Below are 13,437 nucleotides of genomic sequence, written 5' to 3'. Positions count from 1 at the left end.
AATCTCCAGGCCGATAGGGTCCTCCTACAGTGGAAATAGCTGTCCCTTTGCTTCGGAGTCATGCCCAAGTCACTGACAGGGACAGAGGGGATCTCAAACTCTTTCTCGGTCACCTGATCCGGATCCACCAGATAGGGACATTTTCTCATGGAAGTTCTTAATCTGCTCTGTCCCTAGTCTTTCATGAGGGCATTGTCTCGGGACGATGGGAATAAACTAGGAAAAGAGGGTGGTCAGAAGGTCATCTGGCGGCTGTGCCTTCTCTCCCAAAGGCCCACTTTCCCCAAAAGGCCACAGACATCCCTTGCCTTGCTGGCTGGTCACACAGTGGGGCCAGTGGAGCGGGGGTAGGAACCAGCATGACCCAGAGGAGTCTGAGGGGCACTGAAGGAACCTACAGGGGCCGCTGCCCAGAGCCCCCTGCAGAGGCTCTCCCTCCTCACACACAGAAGGAACACCTTCCCCTGAGCTGGGGGAAGGGCACCTAGCACTACGTTGTGCTGTGGTCTTGGGAACTCCTTTAGCCTTAGAACATGACCAGTTTCCAGGGGATTACTGAGGTCTTGCCTCGAGGCTGGCGGAAGGATTCCATGAGCTCTCCAGGTCACTAAACAAACCGCCTTATGAACTGTTCAGACATTCAGAAAACATAAAGAACAGGATCACAAATACACATCGTAGCTGCTCTTGGCTTCCATAAATAAACCGCTGTGAATACCACTGTAGGCCCTGCTCACTCTCCTCTTCCTCCCTAAGATGACCATTCTCTGGGATTTGGTGTTTACCACCCTCCAGAGTATTCTTCACCCTAGGATCCCTGCCTCTTCCATGAGGAACAGGCCAAAGAGGTCCTTCGGTCAGTCTTCGGCGTCAGGACACCACTCACCCAGGGCTGCCTGCTAGGGATGCCCCTCCCACCCCACTTCTCTCTCTCTCTCTCTCTCTCTCTCTCTCTCTCTCTCTCTCTCCCTTTCTGGATGGCCGAGCAGACAATCAGTATTTATGTGAATCCACCAGGCCTGCCAGCAGACAGAGACAGGGTCCCCATCCCCAACATGGGCAGGCTGTAACCCAGACACAAAGCAGGTGACCCAGGAGCCTGGCACTCAGGCTGGGCCAGGGGCTGGCCAGTTCCTGCGTCTGATGTCTGCTCCCTGTGTTGTGGGGGGCGTCTCCTCCCGCCCCTGCCTGAGCTTTGTTCCTGTTTGCTCTGGCAGTAGGCAGGACGAAGTCCCTGGCTGAGACCACGGAGAGAATAATAAAAGGTTTATAGCCCCTACCGTGCAGGAAGCAACACAGCTGCCTGGCTGGGGGAGTTTGGGGAGAGAACCCCCGGCACCCCCAGGGCACCAGCCTACCCACCAGCAGCGCTCTTTTCTCCAGCTCATCACATGCACATCACAGTCCCAAAGGGACACCTGCTCTCCCGCATTCTGCACGGGCCACCCGCACCCCTCTCAGCGGGCCTCCTGGTTCTTGTCCCGCTGGCTGGGCCCCGTCCTCCTCAGGAAGCCTCCCTGGCCCTGAGCGCGGACCCCCCCCCCCCCACATTCCTTCAGTTCTTACACAATCAACTGGCACAATCTCCTCTTGTGAAAAGAGAGCCTTGTGAGCTATGAATGGTCTTCCCTGCCCCACTATGAGCTTCTAGAGAGCAGGGGCCATGGCTGACCCATCCTGGGCATCTTTTACATGTTCACAAGTGGCTCCGTGAGTGTTTGTTGAATGACTCAATGAGCTCTACCACCGCATCCGCCTGAGGGTTTCTCGAGGATGGGGCCACCCATGTCTTATCTTTTCTCAGAATCTCCCAGTAGAAACACTCAAAGGGGCACCCGTTCCTGTTGTTGAGTGACTAGAGGAAAGCCCCAGAAAAGTCTCTGCGGCCAACCCACTCAGCCTCCCTTCCCCCCACTGCTCACCGGCCCACCCAGAGGCCCCTTCCAGGCAGCAGGAGCAGCACCAACCAGTCTCCTCATGCTCTGAACCCCCTGGCTGATCCTGTTTGGGCTTGATGGGCCTGATCTGAGGGTTTGTCTACTCACTTGCCGGTCTCCCCAAGTGTTTGCATCCCAACCATCCTAAGACAATGAAAGCATGCTCCGTGTGGCTTTCCTGCGTCCACAGCTAACACAGCTGCAACTCCATTCTACGGATGAGGAAACTGAGGCTGAGGACACAGGCCTTCTGACTCGAGTCCCCCAGGTGGCCCTGACCCCCCCTCTGGCTCTCTCTCCTTCCCACGCTGGATGCCACAAAACACAGCCTCCAGGAAAGGCGTCGATGCCTTTAGGCTGGATAGAGAGGTCTCTGAGGATAATCCAAAGCTCTCTGCAAGAAAGAAAATGGAGAGAGCCTTCGCGTCTGTGCAGACCCAGTGCTGCTCTCTGGGTTTCAGGCCAGCCAGAGATTTGGGTGGGGCCTGCAGGTCCCTGATGGAGGTCAAGTAGGCGCCATGCTTCCTCCCAGCCACCAGCAACTGGGACGACAGCAGATTGCCAAGCAGCACGGACACACTCAGGGGTGATCTGAGAGGCCTTCTCAGCAAGGCATCCTCACTCTTAAATTTTTTTTTTTTTCAATGTTTATTTTTATTTTTGGGACAGAGAGAGACAGAGCATGAACGGGGGAGGGGCAGAGAGAGAGGGAGACACAGAATCGGAAACAGGCTCCAGGCTCTGAGCCATCAGCCCAGAGCCCGACGCGGGGCTCGAACTCACGGACCGCGAGATCGTGACCTGGCTGAAGTCAGACGCTTAACCGACTGCGCCACCCAGGCGCCCCAGCAAGGCATCCTCACTCTTGACCAGACACCCAGACACGAGAAGCACCCAGCATCCTTCTCTTGGTGACCACAGTGGTCACAGCTGCCACAGCCTGAGCATATAGCTCAGACGGACACTCTATCTCACCGTGTGACTTCTTTAGAAGAGCCTGGGAGGAAGGAGAATCCCTATTTCCACTAGAGTCGGCTGGGACTCAACGACTAAGTAACTTGTGGGAAGACTTGTAGCTACTAAATGTCAGCCTGCAGATCGAAATGTAAGTCCTTCTAAAGCCGATACCCCCGCAGCCCCTTCACGACCTGCTTCCCGCGAACGGCCACCTGTCCACCCATTAAGACTGCACCTCACTGGGGCGCCTGGGGAGCGGGGGATGGGGAGCTCAGCCAGTTAAGCATCCAACTCTTGGTTTTGGCTCAGGTCACAATCTCAGGTTCCTGAGTTTGGGCTCAGGACACGATCTCACGTTTCTTGAGTTCAAGCCCCGTGTCGGGCTCTGCGTTGGCAGTGTGGAGCCTGCTTGGGATTCTCTCTCTCTCTCTCTCTCTCTCTCTCAAAATAAATAAAGCAACTTTTTTTTTTAATTTTTTTTTTCAACGTTTATTTTATTTTTGGGACAGAGAGAGACAGAGCATGAACAGGGGAGGGGCAGAGAGAGGGAGACACAGAATCGGAAACAGGCTCCAGGCTCTGAGCCATCAGCCCAGAGCCCGACGCGGGGCTCGAACTCACGGACCGCGAGATCGTGACCTGGCTGAAGTCGGATGCTTAACCGACTGCGCCACCCAGGCGCCCCAATAAAGCAACTTAAAGAAAAGAAAAAAGACTGCTTGCCTAGATCAGGACGTTTTTTAAAAATATAGTTGACACACAATGTCACATTAGTTTCATCCAACAGGTTTATACCAGAACACTTATTTTTCATTTTACTCCTTTATTTTGAATGGGTCGTGCCTTCAAAAAGCCCCAAACTCACACACGACAAAAGCGTATTCGATGAAGTCTTCCTCCCATTCTCGCTCTTGATAAGCTGCAGTTATTCTTCCCAGAAATAACCCCCATTGTCTGGAATATTCTTTCCCCTATCTTTTTCAAAAAAACGACAGGATCTTAACACACATTGCCCCGTGCTTGTCTTTTCTTCTGAACACTGTGTTCTGGGAAGTATTCCGTATCCATACATCAAGCGTTCATCATTTCTCTCGAAGACTGCACAGTATTGTATGGTCTACCCATCCATGTAACCAGTCCCCCGTGATGGGCATTGGGTTGTTTCCGATCTTTTGCTATGTAAAAAGGTTCTTGCTGCCAGAAACTGCTTAGGTAATGTCACTGTGCCCATTTGCAAGGACACCTGTGGGATAAATTCGTAGAGGTAAAGTCGCCGAGGAAGGAAGGGTCTGGAATTCAACGTTAGCAGCGGGAAGCAGAATAGATTGGTGAACGGTATACGGATACCCTTCACCCTGGCTCTGTCACTTACCGGCCGTGTGACTTCCAGCAAGGATAACGGAACCTCACTACCCCTTGGTTTTCTAGTCTGTTAAAGTGTTGGCTTCCTTGCAGGGTAGCTGTGAGGGTTCAAGTAAGAGAGACAATGTAAGCAAGACGCCCGGCACAAAGCCTGGCTCATGGAGGTACCGAGGAGACAGAGCAATGACCATTTCCCCTGCTCCCCGGGCCTGGGAAGGAACTTCCCGCATTGACCGGCCCTCTTGCCCTCCCCATTCCTCTCCCGTCCCATGCGCTGTGCTCCCAGGGACTCCTTACACCATCTGCCCGACACCCCAGTTCTTCGTGGAGTTCACTGTGTCTCTTGCCCACCAGGTAATAGGCTTCTAGAAAACACAGACCCTCTTAATCACTTCTGAAACACCCTCAGGCTTGGTAGAGGCTTGGTAAAGGTTTGCTGAATTGAAATCAGCTCTGGAATGTATCCCTCACAGCTCAACCTTCCCCAATCTGGGTACTTCAGCAGAGAGAGACAAGGGTCACCTGCAGCCAGCAGGCTGAAGAGGCGGCCGGCCTCCGTCGCAGGCTCACAGAGACTGGGTAATCGGGAAAGGTTTCTGTGCCATATTTAAAATCCCCAGCCTCTGCACCCCCATCTCCCACAAACCACCCACACACCCAGAGCCTGGTATAAAGCATTCAGATATTCTACCTCTGGGGAAGGGGGTGAAGAATACTCCCTGGCCCCTGTTCAGCCCCTCCCTCATGTGTCCCTCGTTTGGACTGCGCACAATCAGGGAGATGATCATCGCTAGGGACCGTTGCCCAGAGAGCGTAGGGAGGTGGGAGGAAATCATTTTGATTTCTCTCTGGGAGCATAAATGCTTTTTTAATTGCTGTCAAAGGCAGCTCCTCGGGAATGTATTATTGATAGCGATTGAAATGAAAGCAGCAATCTCTGCTTTGCTGGGAGGTGGCCCTCCCGCCCCCACTCCACCTTCCCCTGCTAGACTTGGGGCCTGAGGCGCCCACCCCTCTCCCCACTCCCCACTCCCCAAATCTCTCCTCTCACCTGCCTTTCCCTCTTTTTGTTCTTTTCCTGTGCCCCTGCCTCGCTTCTGCTCCTTAGGAGGGCTCCTCTCTGGCCTGTTGCCTGTAGCTCTGTCACCGTCACTCTCTGCCTCTTCCATTAATGCCTGTCCCTCTGGCTGTCCATCACCCCCTCTTACTTTTCCTTAGCTAGCCACCCCCCCCCATTCTAACTTCCCACCCTGTATTCTCTCTCCAACCAAGAGAGGGTGGCATTTCCTGACCGCCCCCACCCCTTCCTGGGATAGGGCGCTCTTTATCCCATCTTCCTCTTGTACCCAGACTTCTACCCATTTCCCGAATCCCCCCAGCCTGCAATTCTTGGTTCGTGCCAGTTGGTCGGGTGAGTTTCCATCTGTGTGGGGCCAGCACCAGCAGAGCCCAGAGGAGCTGTCCCTGAGGACTCTGGGTCCCCCAAGCTCCTTCCTGCACGCAAGCAGTCAGCTCACTTGCCATCGGAGGGCTTCACCTCTCTCCTCCGACTGGAAGCTGCCCGGGGGCTCCCGTGTGGGCTGGGCGGCGGCCTCCTGTGCCTTTAAGAAAGCACAAGCCTCCGGGCACCACCAGCTCCTCCCCCACCCCTGCCCCAGTGGGGGAGGGGAGCCAAGCTGGATATACCTGCAGTGCCCCCTCCAGACAGCTCATAAATAATGGCTGATCTTCCCGCGGGGGACAGGAACTGTTCCGCTCTCGTGGAGCCTGGGAGAAGGGTGACAAGGCTCGTTTATCTATCTCCTCCTGTGCTCTCCTGCTGGCGCGAGCACGCGCCTCTTGCCTCTTTCCCCCTCTTCCCTTACCCCTTTCTGCCTCCCAGAATCTGTGAGAAGGGACTGGGATGAGGAAGAGGGGCGAGTTTGTTGCCTGCTTCCCCTGAGGCTTTCAATATGCCTGCCCCACACCACCGCCCCCAAATGTTTACTGAGCAGCTATTAAGCGCTGCTCACTTAGAGCAGCAAACCCTGGCCACCCTTCCCCCCCCCCCACACACACACCCCAAATCCACCTTTTGCCCCAGGGAGTCAGGGGCCCTGATCAGAGCCTCACTCCACATCCCGAGGGGTCAGAGCCATAGACTCCAAAGGACTTGATGGGAAAGCAAACCTAGTTGCATCTGATGTGAGCATGGTTTTGGACTTTAGACCAAAGTGCAGTGAGTTTCCCAAACCTCTCTGATAGCCCCCCAGTTCCTGCCTCCGCTCCCCTGTGCTGGGGCTTCAGCACCCCCACCGCCACCCCCCCCCACCCCCCACTCACACTGCCAGCCTGGTCTGGTTCTGCTCGGCTGGGTCAGACCCTCCTGATTGGGTTCCAAGTCAGCGCTTCAACCTGCCTGTTACCCCCACGGCCAAGGCCAGGCTGGTGTTGGAAGCCGGGAAGCAGATTTCTCCCCAGAGTCTCTGAGGCTGCACCCTCTCGCTCAACCGTGCTGGAAACCCACTCAGAGGGCACCAGCCACCTCCATTACCAGGAAGTGCTCCCCCCACCCACCCAAGGCCACCGGCAGACCCGAGGGACCCTAAGCTGCCTGAAGTGCTGCCCTGGGGTTCAGCTAATGGCAGGCCTGGCTCCGGATGAGGATGTGGGGAAGCGGCAGGCAGGGATGCAGAGAGGCGGCTGCCTCTGTTCTAATCGCTGCAGCAGGTAAGCAGTCGCCCAGGGTTGGTTGGGGTATGTGGGCCGGGCGCCAGCCTGGAGCCCCCTGTGTGTCACCCTGTGCACCACCACCCCCAAACCACCCCCCACGCTCACGCCTTTCACCCAAACAGAGCTGAGGAGGTCTCCATCTCCTTCCCTGCAACTCCTGCATGCGCCTCTTCCTCCCCACCTCTTCAGCTTCTGTTCCACCTTCCCTTCTCTTTCTTTGTCTCTCCCTAAGTGATCGCTGCCTCCTTTCTCCCTCCACCCTTCCCTTCCCATTCTCCTCCATGCTCTCTCCCTCCCTCTCCTGAGTCCCTCCCCACCCCGCAAACCCACCCCACCTTCCCTCCTACCACTATATTTAGCTCAGAGCCAGGGGGTTGGAAAGGCACACTGGGCTGGCAGCTAGTCTTGAAGGGTCTGTCAGTGTTTCCATGAAGAGGCCCAGCTGGGATGAGTTTATAACTGAGCTGTTTCTTTTTCCAGCATCAGGCCCCCGGGGGGGGGGGGGGGGGGGCAGGGAATGGAGGCAGGGAGGGAACCTCCAAGTGCTGGGGTGCTCTCCCCAGAGGTGGGCCAGCTCATCAAGGGAGAAAGGAAGTGCAGATTCATTTACAGAGTGGATCTGCGCTCAGGCTCCAGCACAGGTTAGGATTCTGTCCTAGGTTAGGACCTTGGGGAGACTGAGGACAGAGCCCTTCCTAACAAAAGGTGGACCAAAGAGTTGTTCTCCTAATGTGACCTGAGGAACCTTATTTTTTTTTTTAATGTTTATTTATTTTTGAGAGAGAGAGAGAGAGAGAACACAAGCGGAGGGAGGACAGAGAGAGGAGACACAGAATCTGAAGCAGGCTCCAGGCTCTGAGCTGTCAGCACAGTGCCCGACGCAGGGCTCAAACCCATCAACTGTGAGATCATGACCTGAGCCGAAGTTGGACACTTAACCAACTGAGCCACCCAGGTGCCCCGATCTGAGGAACTTTAAAAGACACCTTTCCCCACAGTATGACACCAGCGTGCCATGGACTCTGAAATCCCCCCACTATAGCCATTTCTTTCTGCGACACCAACACATTTAGAAGATCTGTAAAAATCCTATCGATATCTGAGGGACACTTTCCCGCTAACTACGTGGTGTGAACACACCCCTGCTTTTGATCCTCACAAGTACAAGATCAGGAGAGCTAATACGGTGACATAGGACATAGCTTGTTTGAGGACACCCAGTTTAGTATGCGCTAAAGCTTGAACACAGGCCTGTCATCTCTAACTGTTGTGTTCTCTCTGCTGCAGTGAGTGCCCGCCCCCCACAGGCTATCAACCACCAGGAAGCACAACCAGAAGGTCAGAGCCCCCTCTCCCCGCCCCCCTGCAGCGGGATCAGACAGAGACCTGGATACAATTCGGTTCTACCACTCAATGCTGAGCCCCCTTGGATAGTTCCCTTCACTCGTGAGTCCCACAGAGGACTCACGTGAGAATCGAAGGAGATCATGTTCTAAATGCTTGGCACATATTAGGCATTCAAGAAGGGCAAATGGTATCCCTGGTAGGTTAACGTAGGACATGGATCCCCAAAGGCAGAAGACATGGGACAGCCACATTTCAAGGGGGAGCATAACAGGGTCCACCAGGTGTGGAGTATAGCGGGGTAGGTGAGCGGCGACCTGGTTCGCATACAGCAGGTGCACAAGAGCGGCAGAGTGGAGGCGGCTCAGATGCCAACTGCTGTGTCGTCCCTGGTGTGGCCCAAAAACCTGCGGCGTATAAACAACATTCACGTCCATCTGTTCATTTGCTCCTAAGGGTGGGAGGATGGCTTGGAAGGATGGACAGGGTCAGAATTATAATCCCCGTTTTACAGGTGTGGAAACTAAGATCTAGAAAGGGGAAATAATCTGCTCAAGATCACAGCGAATTATTTCACTCACTCCTTCATCAGATATCTAGTGAGTGTCTACGATCTACAGATGCTGTGTTATACCTTGGGCAGACCCAGAACACAGGGTGGGAATACCCAGACCTCTGAGTTATCTATGCCAAGACCCCCCTGTGGCCTGTGGGACAGACTTACTGGTTCAAGTGGTGAGAAGTGGTGGTTGAGGCTGAGCACGGAGCCAAGAAACAGCCTGATGTGGACCATCTCCAACCCTTTGGCCTTACCTCTCACCAGCTTCACGGGGCTCCCGCTGCCATGTTTCTCTGAAAGGTGGGCAAAGAAGGAGCAGAGTAAAGGGAACCCAAGTCAGTAGACTTCTTAGTCTCTTGGGCCCTTCTAGGTTCTTTACTTTTCTAAACCCAACCACAAAAGCCATATCTACCCCCCTGTGGGAGGATGGCTGTTCCCCCGGGCTTGGGACCCAGGAGTCCTGACTCTTCATCCAGAGCAGGGCTTGAGAGACTTCAAGCCAACCAGGGGACAGGTGGGAAGAGACATTCCATTCCATCCATTCCTCAACCCTCTGGGACAAAGGAAGTTACTTCCCAGCTTCTTAAGCTACACCTATGGTTTCCTCTTGGGCTGGGATGGCCATTTGTAATGAGATAATGGGATGGCCATCAATGGCCATCAATGAGATAATGATGCATTAAAGGGCAGGGGAAGAGAGAGTTGTCAACGGACCATGGGATAGGGAGGGTGTTACCTGAGTAGATAGATGCGCAGTTCCCCCATCCGGGCATCCATGCAAACGCTCTCTCACTCCGCACTACAAGACAGCTGTTGACATTCATTTCCTGTTCCTCTTGCTTCTTTCCTCACAAGATGCGTGGGTGGGAAACAAGGAGACTTTCCAGAAGTCACCTCTTCCGTCCATCTCCCTCTAGGAAGAACCACACTCACTCCTCAGGCGGATAAACCGATTCCCGCAAGTAGCTCACGCCTGGAGTGAACAGTCTTTAATGTCGAGAAGCTTTTACTATGTTTAATCCGAAGGCCCCGAGGCATCAGCTAAGCTGTGTCTGCCACCCTCCCCCCCCCCTCCACTGACCCCTTTCTCTCTCCTCTTTGCTATTCTGTTTTCCATTTGCTTCCTTATTCCCATGGCTCCTGGGAAGAGGCGAGGACTTGGAGTCCGAAAACCTCATTCTGAATCCCAGCTCTATTGCTCACAGAGGAACGGGCACAGCCTTAGATTCTTCGAGCCTCAGTTTCTCCATCTGCAAAGGGAACATAATAATACCCAGTTGCTGTGAGGGTCAAATGCAATCATGGGCCGGAAGCTGTTTTGTGAACGGTAAACTACCATGCTTGAGGGAAGGCTGGTCATTAATTCCCCTTGTTTCTCGGGCACCAAAGAGAGGAGAGCTGGGGCAAGCGACGGGACTCCAGGTCAAAGACGGAGACTGCACATCTGAACGCCAGCCCTGCCCTCTGGCTCTCCAGGCCACCGTGGGAAAGCTGTGGGGCCTCTGAGCCTTGGTTTCCCCATCAGTAAGGAAAGAGTCATTAGGCGCATCTCCTTCCTCCAGCTGAGGGGAGGAGTTTGCTCGTAAATGACGGTTGCTCACTCTCTCCTTTAGAGACGCTGTGAGCTCACCACCGCCAATTACGGTTTATTGAGCACACATGACTCCATCTTCCGCGCTGGATAAACAGACCTTTCAAAGGCGTAGGCCTTGCCCAGGAAGGGCTCCCAACCAGCCCTGCCGGGGGGCAGAGCAACGCATCATCTCTGTGCTCCTCTGCTCCCGGATGAACTCACCTGAGCAGAAGCGACACCTGGGTGTCACCCGTGGCACCGGCCACCAACAGCCAGCGGGACCCCAAATGAGCAGAGAGAAGGAAGGGTGTCCTCCTCACATCTGGGACGACTCGGCTGCCAGGAGCTCGGTGTCCCTTGCAACCGTCCCTCATTTCTGCTCCTGCCACCCCCCTGGAGGGGCTTCAGGGCGGTACTGTTGAAGTAACCTCCAAACTCGTCCCCACAGCTCTGGCCTTGCCTCTCTCCCCACCAAGCCCACCCGCTGCTGTAAGATGAATCTTCGAAAACCCTCCTTTAGCATCTTAGTTTCCTGCTTGGCACCGTCGGTCATTCCCCGGCGTCTAATGGATACAGTTCAAGGGCGACGCAGTGTGACACAAGGGTTAAAACCACTTCGGGATCAAGAGAAGCCTGGCTCTGCCCTCGATGGGTAGGTTACTCCAACCTCTGTCTATCTCCTCAAGGGCAAAATGAGGCCAAGAGCACTGCTGTTCTGCTGTGATAAAACCTTACAATGTGTGGAGGCACCGTGCCCTAGGTCAGAGAAGTTATTCGGTACAGGGGCGCCTGGGGGGCTCGGTCAGTTACGTGTCTGACTCGCTTTCGGCTCAGGTCATGATCTCACAGTTCGTGGGATTGAGTTTGGGATTTTTCTCCCTCCCTCTCTCTCTCTGCCCCTCCCCTGCTCGCACGCGCTCTCTCTCTCTCTCAAAACAAATAAAGAAACTTAAAATAAAAAAAAGAAGGGGCACCTGGGTGGCTCAGTCCGGAGTCCTGAGACTCCGGCTCAGGTCACGATCTCGCGGTCCGTGCGTTCGAGCCCCGCGTCGGGCTCTGTGCGGACAGCTCGGAGCCTGGAGCCTGCTTCGGATTCTGTGTCTCCCTCTCTCGCTGCCCCTAACCCACTCGCATTCTGTCTCTGTCTCTCTCAAAAAGAAACAAACATTTAAAAAAATTAAAAAAAAAAAAAAAAGAAGTTATTCAGTCTACGTTAGCCGCCTTCAGCTTTCCTTGCTATGACTTCCCTCCACATCTTCCCCGGCCAGGGACACAGCGTGCTCCTACCTGCACACTCACCCTGGGGGTTCTGGGAGACTGACACTGACAACCAAGGCGTCATATTCTTAAGGGCTAGGAGGACGTGGAGAAGAAGGTAAAGGGCTTTGGGATGATAATCAGGCTGCTGACATACCAGGCTTAAGGCTTCAAATGGAAAGATGCAAGTCTACCCCAAGTACTGTGAGCGTCGGAGGCTCCAGGAAGGCAGGAAACTCACCCTGAGATAAGAACACTGGTCCTTGATATATAAGACAGACTCCTCGGATAACCGAGCATGTCATTTAAATGGCCTTGGCACAGCTCCTGGGGAACCCAGTCCAGATTCTTTCAAAGAAGACTATAATAATAATAATAAAACAGCACCATTGGCTGCAGAGCTCCAGCCCAGCAGCGAGGAGCCCGAGGAGCACAGGGACAAGGGGCCAGTGGGCACAGCACAAGCACAAGCAGCAGCGTGAAGATGACTTCATTTACCGAGTTATCAAAAACCACAACGTCTGCCAAGCAAGAGTGTGAGTCACCAGGACCCACAGGAAAGAGGGCCCAGTGACAGTGTGGGGTGGGGTGGGCACCAAGTATTTCGAATCCTGACCCAGTTCTGAGACCTTACACTCTCTGAGGCTCAGTTTCTTTATCTTCAAAAATGGGGATGATCTAAACGCTGACTGCATCGCCTTGTTTGGGAATTAAATGAGTTCATCTGTGTAGAGGGGTTTAGCAATACACATGACTTATTTTGATAGCCGAGTTCTTGATTTATCCAAAGTTGGGGGGGGGAAGGGGGGAGGGGGGAGGGAAGGGCCCCGTTCTTTCTTCGTCTTCCACTGCCCCTGGCAAGAGCCCTTGGCTTCGATTAGACTGACCTCAACTCTGACACTCTTTGGAGGGGAGATCCCCCAAAGCTCTGGCCTTCCTGCCTCGGTTTCAGCCATCCCCTGGGAGGCCAGATGACCAAGTCCAGACTTTTGAAAGAGTCAGGGCCTGCATCAACCCTGACACCACAGCCTTCCATAACTCTTCCTGTGGCTATGACAAAGCTAGGCACACACCTAACACTAATGCTGTTTTGAATGAGTGAATGAGCTGAGCTTAGAGCATTAGGTTGCTGAGATCAGTGTGTGGGGTTCAAGCTATCAGTGGCTCTCAGAGTCCAGGCCACCCTTGCTGCTCTGTGCTGCTGGTCAATCAGGGATGGATGAGTGAGTGTGCATGGGCCTCCCACCACACAGCCGGAACAAAGGCATGTGCCCTGCAGAGGGGTCCAGAGCCTTTCCCCCGTTCACCTTACTGCATTCTGCGATAGTGATCTAGTTCAGAGTGACGGGGGCCACGTAGGAAAAGAAATAACCAGATAGAACCAGACTGAGACGGCAACAGAGGTGCTGCTGTAGGGGGTTGGCTGGGGAAAACTTCAGACAGGCTACGAATACAGTCCAAGCGAACACGTTTCCCTGTGCTAACATGAAAGGAGTTGGTGCCGGGGATCTAATCAGCTTAATAGGGCATAGCAGACAGACAGCCAATTGTCTGGAGCCTATGAGAAGTGGTGGCCACTGGGAGAACAGTTCAAATGCAGAAGGAGCCCAGCCAAGGGGGCATCCAGCCTTGGGGAGGCACTGTGGACTGGGCCAGAATGAAGCGAAAGACTGAAAAAGCACTGGTCCCCTGTCGGATTGGAAGGGGCTCTAAGAGGGGACACAGGAGCCTGGCAG

At 54.2% G+C, this 13,437-nt stretch overlaps 1 long non-coding RNA gene across 2 annotated transcripts; it reads right to left on the bottom strand.

Annotated features, from left to right (window-relative positions):
• Nucleotides 1–3,707: 3,707 nt before the first annotated feature.
• LOC147572526 (uncharacterized) lies at nt 3,708–9,162 on the bottom strand. 2 transcript variants are annotated; one of them, XR_015246353.1, is made up of 3 exons: nt 9,037–9,162; nt 4,267–4,354; nt 3,708–4,137 (listed from the first exon to the last, which is right to left on the bottom strand). It is a non-coding gene; the product is annotated as an uncharacterized LOC147572526 (long non-coding RNA). The 2 variants fall into 2 exon arrangements; XR_015246352.1 differs by lacking the exon at nt 9,037–9,162 and adding an exon at nt 5,308–5,443.
• Between the last annotated feature and the right edge of the window lie 4,275 nt (nt 9,163–13,437).

This window comes from Puma concolor, chromosome E4 (assembly GCF_028749965.1).
Source record: "Puma concolor isolate L17-30 chromosome E4, mPumCon1.1.hap2, whole genome shotgun sequence".
NCBI lineage: Eukaryota > Metazoa > Chordata > Mammalia > Carnivora > Felidae > Puma > Puma concolor.
This window is presented reverse-complemented; position numbering and strand designations above follow the sequence as displayed.